This window comes from Theropithecus gelada, chromosome 11, assembly GCF_003255815.1.
Source record: "Theropithecus gelada isolate Dixy chromosome 11, Tgel_1.0, whole genome shotgun sequence".
Classification (NCBI taxonomy): Eukaryota; Metazoa; Chordata; class Mammalia; order Primates; family Cercopithecidae; genus Theropithecus; species Theropithecus gelada.
The window spans coordinates 4,110,069-4,116,564 of NC_037679.1; the positions used below are offsets into that span (position 1 = coordinate 4,110,069).

At 42.0% G+C, this 6,496-nt stretch overlaps 1 pseudogene; it reads right to left on the reverse strand.

Moving 5' to 3' along the window:
* Window positions 1–1,515: 1,515 nt before the first annotated feature.
* Window positions 1,516–3,387, reverse strand: LOC112634831 (annotated as a pseudogene).
* Window positions 3,388–6,496: the final 3,109 nt, after the last annotated feature.

The window sequence follows — 6,496 nt, forward strand, 5'->3', positions numbered from 1 at the left end:
TAGGTGAAATGGGATATTTATCCCTAACTCATAGCACTATTTTGATGTGTAAATACGATAATGCATTCAAAACATCTTGCTCAGTGTCTGACACTTAAAAGCAAATCAGAGTAATTGTTAACAGAAAGTTTAAAATGAGGTCATCAGCTGAGATTGAGGGCAAGAGACTAGAGTCTGCTGTAGTAAGGAGAGGAGCTAGGGGAAGGTCTGGAATAGCCATCTGAGACGGGAATGTATGACTGTATTAGTCTGTTTTCACATGGCTGTAAAGAACTGCCCAATGCTGGATAATTTATAAAGAAAAGGCGTTTAATTGATTCATAGTTCTGCAGGGTTGGGAAGGCCTCAGGAAACTTACAACAATCATGGCGGGAGGGGAAGAGGCACATCTTTTTTGTTTTGTTTTGTTTTCCATTTTGAAAAAGCCATTTACTTTTTTCCAAATATTATTCTAAATAGGTGTTTTACAGATAAGGCTCAATATAAAGTTAAACATTCTATAGAAGGAAATCATTTTTACAGAAATTAAGAATAATTTTAACAAAAGAAAACCCTAACATCTGTCTAGATGTGGTTGTGTTCCATGGGAAAATTTCAGCATCCAAAGTACAAAGAAAAAATGACTGTGGCTTTTCTTACCACATAAAATATTTACCATCTTCCTTATAGCCTATTTTTTATTGTTAGTTGAGATGCCAAAGGATGACATATTGATCTTTAGAAGTTGGGCTCCACTGGACAAGATTGGGAGTATGGGGGTCAAGCATCAGAATGAATTCAATTTTAAAAGAGAAACTGACTTTGACCCCAAGTTAACCCAAAGTTCAGCCAATGGCATATTAGAGATAAATACAAGTTGTACTTTCACATTTACAAGGTTGTGCCACTCAACACTATTAAAGACCTAATCATCCAAATTAAAACTACGCATACTCCCATCACTAGTTCTGTCCTCAATGCATCCCATTTTTATGAAAGCTCCATATTATAGCTCTGTTCATAATGGGGAATGAGAATTTCCAGGTCTTAGAAGGAGGCATCCTAAATCTTCTGGTGTAATCCTTTCTTTGCCCCACCCTCCCACTTCCCACCCTGAGACAAGTCAATCTTATCAGATAGGTAGGGTTTTTGTCATTGTCTCATGGAAATCAGTTATAAATGAAACTAGAGAAAGATCATTCATTCCATGAGCAGCATTTGACTTTAAGCCAAAGGGATAATAACCCCCCTTCCCCCAAAAGAATCACAATCAATTCCATACTAACCCTGCTACCCTTGGAAAGATCTCTCATCTAAAAGCTCCCAACAATGACCGGAACAAGGTACTGATATTATGTGACTCGAGGAGAAGGAAGGGGAGATACATGTAATTTTAGTAAAACTCTCATGCAAAATTAAACTTGAATAAAAGCCTGGAGAATGCCAAAAGTAGTCATGAGTACAGGAGGCTGCAGAGCAGAGAGTACAGGTGTCCTTTCTTATAGACAGTGCTGGGAGTAATAGGCAGATGTGACTTCACTGGAACATTGTAGAAGTAAAACAGTTGCCTTGTCATCCTAGGTTGGTGGCAAACTTGCTTTTGCTTCCAAATCTGGGAGTGTTCTTTGTGAGGGTGGAACTGACTCTCTGTGACAGGGAACTAGATGAAGGAGTCTTGAGAAGCTGATGTCCAGGAGTGGTCACAGATGCCAGTAAACTCACTTTAATATCTGGTGTCTGTGATGTTGAAAAGGCATTTGAGTTTTCAATGACATGTAGGGGGTCAATGTTCTTTTGCTCCACTATGGTGAACTGACTCCAATACTCCAGGGGCAAGGAAAGCAGGCGCTTGACCACCTTGAGTTGACACTTGATGTCCTGTAACATTGTAACTGGGTCTGGATTGGGCACAGCATGGGCCACTATTATAGGGCAAGGACTTTAGCCAGATTGGCAGCATTCATTTTAGTCTGTGGACTCTGAGCTACTCTCTGCAAGTGAATCGTGAGGAAAGCCAGTGTGTCCCTGTTGACCTGGAGCAGTTCACCAACAGCCTGGTATATGGCAGCTATGCTGTTGTCTTCATCTGTGATTTCTGCTGCTTCCATAAAAGCTTTGTTTAGGCGAAAGGTTCTTTGAAGTTTCGAAGAAAGTCTTTTAGAAGGCTGCAGATAGCGTGGATATCATCCACTTTGCTGAGGAGGGGTACAGTTTTCACTCTGAGGAATTTCTCTTTCAGCTTTTACTGTGCGGTCACCGCCCAAGATCCTATACAGGCCTGTGTCAGTAAGACCTCTCTGCTCAATCTCATTTACACAATGCACAACAATGGAGGGGATCATTGGAGAGGTCTGGGATACAAAGTAAGCCAGCATTCCCTCTCCAATCTTGACAGGTGTTCCTATCAGAGTACGAATGCAGGTAAGGGGACAGTGGTCCCGACATTCTGGATGACAGACCACACAACAGTCTCCACACTTCAGAGATAGTTTCCCAAATTTTATCTGCTTTCCACATGGAACATAGAATTCAGGTTTAATAACCGTCTTAGAGACAAAGTCATGCAGGTACATCCCTCTGTTACTCTCTGGCGTGCCCACATTGTCTCAGTTCTTGGCTCCAGCTGCCTGCTGTTCAGGGTGGGGTCACTGTTCCAAGGTTGTAAAGTACCTGTTTTCCTTTGGCTCCTGATCCAATATGGCACAGTCTCAATAGTGGACACAGCTTTGATGGGCCCGCCATCTCTGGGAACGGTCACAGTAGTTTTTGCAACTATGGATTCATTCCCCCGGTCTACTGTGGAGCCAATGGAACGGGTTTTCTTTACAGGTCCAGAGGGACCATCAACAAACTGTCGGATACTAGAGCGCCTCTTTTCTCTCTTCTTCAGCTTGAAAGTCTTCACCAAAGAAGAGTTCCAATCCAGTGATTCATCAGTCTTGTCAAAGCTGATATCTGATAAAATGGAACCAGATTCATCGATGATTGATAGTCTTTTGTTCCCAGCATTGCTGCTGGATGGTTGGCCTCTGTTGAGAAAAGCCAAAGCTGATTTTTGCTCCTCGCTTAGTTGGCCAGATATGTCACACATGAACATCTCTCGAATCAGCTGAATCTGTCATTCCAGCTTTTGGCAGTCAGCCTCAGCTCGCCGTTTGGATGTCTGCATCCACCTGATTATATGCATGCTTCAGCTTAACATCCAGAGCATTTCACTCAGTCTCTGCTTTTATCAAAAGATCCTTGTATTTCCCCCAGCTCATAGTCAGTCCTCTCCCACTTTTTAAAGAAATCCTCAAAGTCCTTCACCAGCTGGATAAATTGCAGTTCGTTTCCTTCACTGAGAATCTCCGCCCCGAGCACAAGCTGCTCAAACAGATTCTGCATATTCAGTATAGTAGTATCCATCTTTTTCCGTCAGCCTGGCCTCACCTGGGCAGCCCTTCACTTCGCTCTGCGCCTCAACCAATGGCAGAGCAGCGGCCCCGCGGCCAGCTCTTGAGGCACATCTTAACATGGCGGCAGATGAGAGAGAGCAAGCGTGAGCAGGAGGAACTATCAGACAGTTATAAAACCATCAGATCTCGTGAAAACTCACTATCAAGAGAACAGCATGGGCAACAGCGCCCCCATGATCCAATCACCTCCCACCAGGTCTATCCCTCTGCAACTGGGGATTATGGGATTCACGATTTAAGATGAGATTTGGATGGGAGCGCAAAACCTAACCATATCAGAGAGGAAAGTGCCAGATAACACAGTAGATCTCAGCTGAGGCCCTCAGACCATGAATTTTTAGTGGCTTTTTAATAGGCACATACTATTGTGTACTTTTCTCCAAAAGGACCCAAGACTAGAAGGGAGAGTTGGACGGTTTCATAATAACAGTTCTGCAGGCAGGCTCTTGAAAAATAACCCAGGAGCAATGAGCATGAGTAAAGATATGCATTTTGTAGGGTAGACTGGAAAGGGAAGATAGGAGGAACCCTGAGAAGTTAGGGGACCAGCAATCTCAGTAGGGTATAAAATTTGTGAATCATAAATGCCAAAGTGAGAGCACTGGTGAAAGAAATGATTGTGATCAGTGAGGTGGCTGCCAATGTTACAATTTCAGAAGCAGAGCAGTTCCAGTTAATGAAACATTCTAAGATAATGGTAATGGGAGTGAGAGGCTAAAGTGGCAACAAGTCCAAGCCAATACGTTTGACAAAGAGATATCTGAGGTGGAGACAATAGATGAAATATCCCCATAGACACTGAATTCACCAAGGATGTTACATTAGTCTGTTCTCACACAGCTATAAAGAACTACCAGAGACTGGGTAATTTATGAAAAGAGTTTTAATTGACTCAGTTCCACAGGCTGTATAGGAAGCATGATTGCAAGGCCTTAGGAAACTTACAATCACGGTAGAAGGTGAAGAGGGAAACAAGAACCTTCTTCACATGGTAGCAGAAGAGAGAAAGTGCACAAGAGGAGAAGTGCCACACACTTTTAAACCATCAGATCTTGTGAGAACTCACTATCAGGAGAACAGCATGGGGGAAATCTGCCCCTATGATCCAATCACCTCCCACCAGGTCCCTCCTCCAACATTGAGAATTACAATTCAACATGAGATTTGTGTGGGGACACAGAGCCAAACCATATGGGATATGAAACCAGCTTCCTACACACAGTAGACATTACGGCTAACGGACAGCTCCAGCACCTCTCAAAATTTTGTTAGTAACTTAATTCTTTCTCCTATTCCAGTTCAAAAGATTCTAGCAGAGGACTTTGGTGACATGCCTGTGCTTAGACCTAGAGAGGAAGAGTATGATGACTAAAAACAAATGACTAAAGTGAGAAAAAACCAATTTCCCAAAAGATGAAATGCTGTTCCCAGAAGAATGAAGTGGAGGTTAGTATATTACAAAAGAAAACAAACAAATTACACCTACATGTCTACCACATTTGCAAGACTGTAATGTTGTTCACACAGAATCTGTTATCTCCTAGAACCCATATTGTGTGGTCTTTAAATATTCCCCAGTAAAAGGAACCAGGACTCTCTGGAGAAACAGCTGAATCCACCTCTGCAGCAGGATGAGCTTGGAAGATCTAGCCATATAAGGAAGCAAGAAAGCTATCTGGGATCACATCAAAAAGACACAGGAGCCCAATTGAAGGTACTGCCACTAGGACAAGATGGGGCAGCTTGAGTATTGTATTAGTTTGTTTTTGCATTACTGATAAAGACATACCCAAGATTGGGCAATTTACGAAAGAAAGAAATTTCATTGGACTTACAGTGCCACGTGGCTGGAGAGGCCTCAGAATCATGGCATAAGGCAAAAAGCACATCTTACATCGCAGCAGGCAAGAGAGAGAATGAGAACCTAGCTAAACATGTTTCCCTTATCAAATCATCAGATCTTGTGAGACTTATTTACTACCATGAGAACAGTATGGGAGAAACCACCCCCATGATTCAGTTATCTCCCACTGGGTCCCTCCCACAACACATGGGAATTATGGGAGTACGATTCAAGATGAGATATGGGTGAGGACACAGAACCAAACCATATCAAGTATGAAAAGGAATAATGACTATAATGGACCAAAATACCTCAAGTAGGTTAAAAATCCATGAGTCAAAAACAATAATTTTTTTTAAAAAAACTCATTAGCTCCCTTGGAATGCTATGGTACCAATTCACTACTATGAAAATAACAAATACATGGAAATACATGTTCATCGTGTATTTTAGCATAAGCAAATAATTTATAGGAGGTAAGTGCTCCTTTACAGAAGAATTTAAGTGTAGACCAATAAATGCAGAAGTAATGATAGAATTGGTGTATCATCATTACCTGAAAGATAGGCATATTGAGAAGGCAACACTTGAATCTACTGATCAATTTAATATGACAAAATAGACAACCTGATAATTGTATTGTATGTTAGCTTATAAAGGCCCCGGTTAGTGACCTCTATGCATCCAGTGTCTCACACTCCAACTTTGAACTCAGTCATGTGACTTCCTTTGGCCAACAGACAGTAAGCAAGGGCTTGACAAAGCACTTGTGAGTTTCTTCTGCCTTTGTATTAGTCTGTTCTCATGCTGCTATAAAGAACTGCCCAAGACTGAGTAATTTATAAAGGAAACAGGTTTAATTGACTCACAGTTCTGCAGGGCTGTGAGGCTCCAGGAAACACAATTATGGCAGAAGGGGAAGCAAACATGTCCTTCTTCACATGGTGGCAGGGAGGAGAAGTACTGAGCAAAGGGGGAAAAGCCCCTTATAAAACCATCAGATCTCGTGAGAACTCACTCACTGTCACAAGAACAGCATGAGGATAACCACTCCCATGATTCAATAAACTCCCAGTGAGTCCTTCCCACGACATGTGGGGATGATGGGAATTACAATTCAAGATGAGATTTGGGTGAGGACACAGACAAACCATATAATTCTCATGTTCTCACATTTCAAAACTAATTATACCTTCCCAACAGTTCCCCAAAGTCT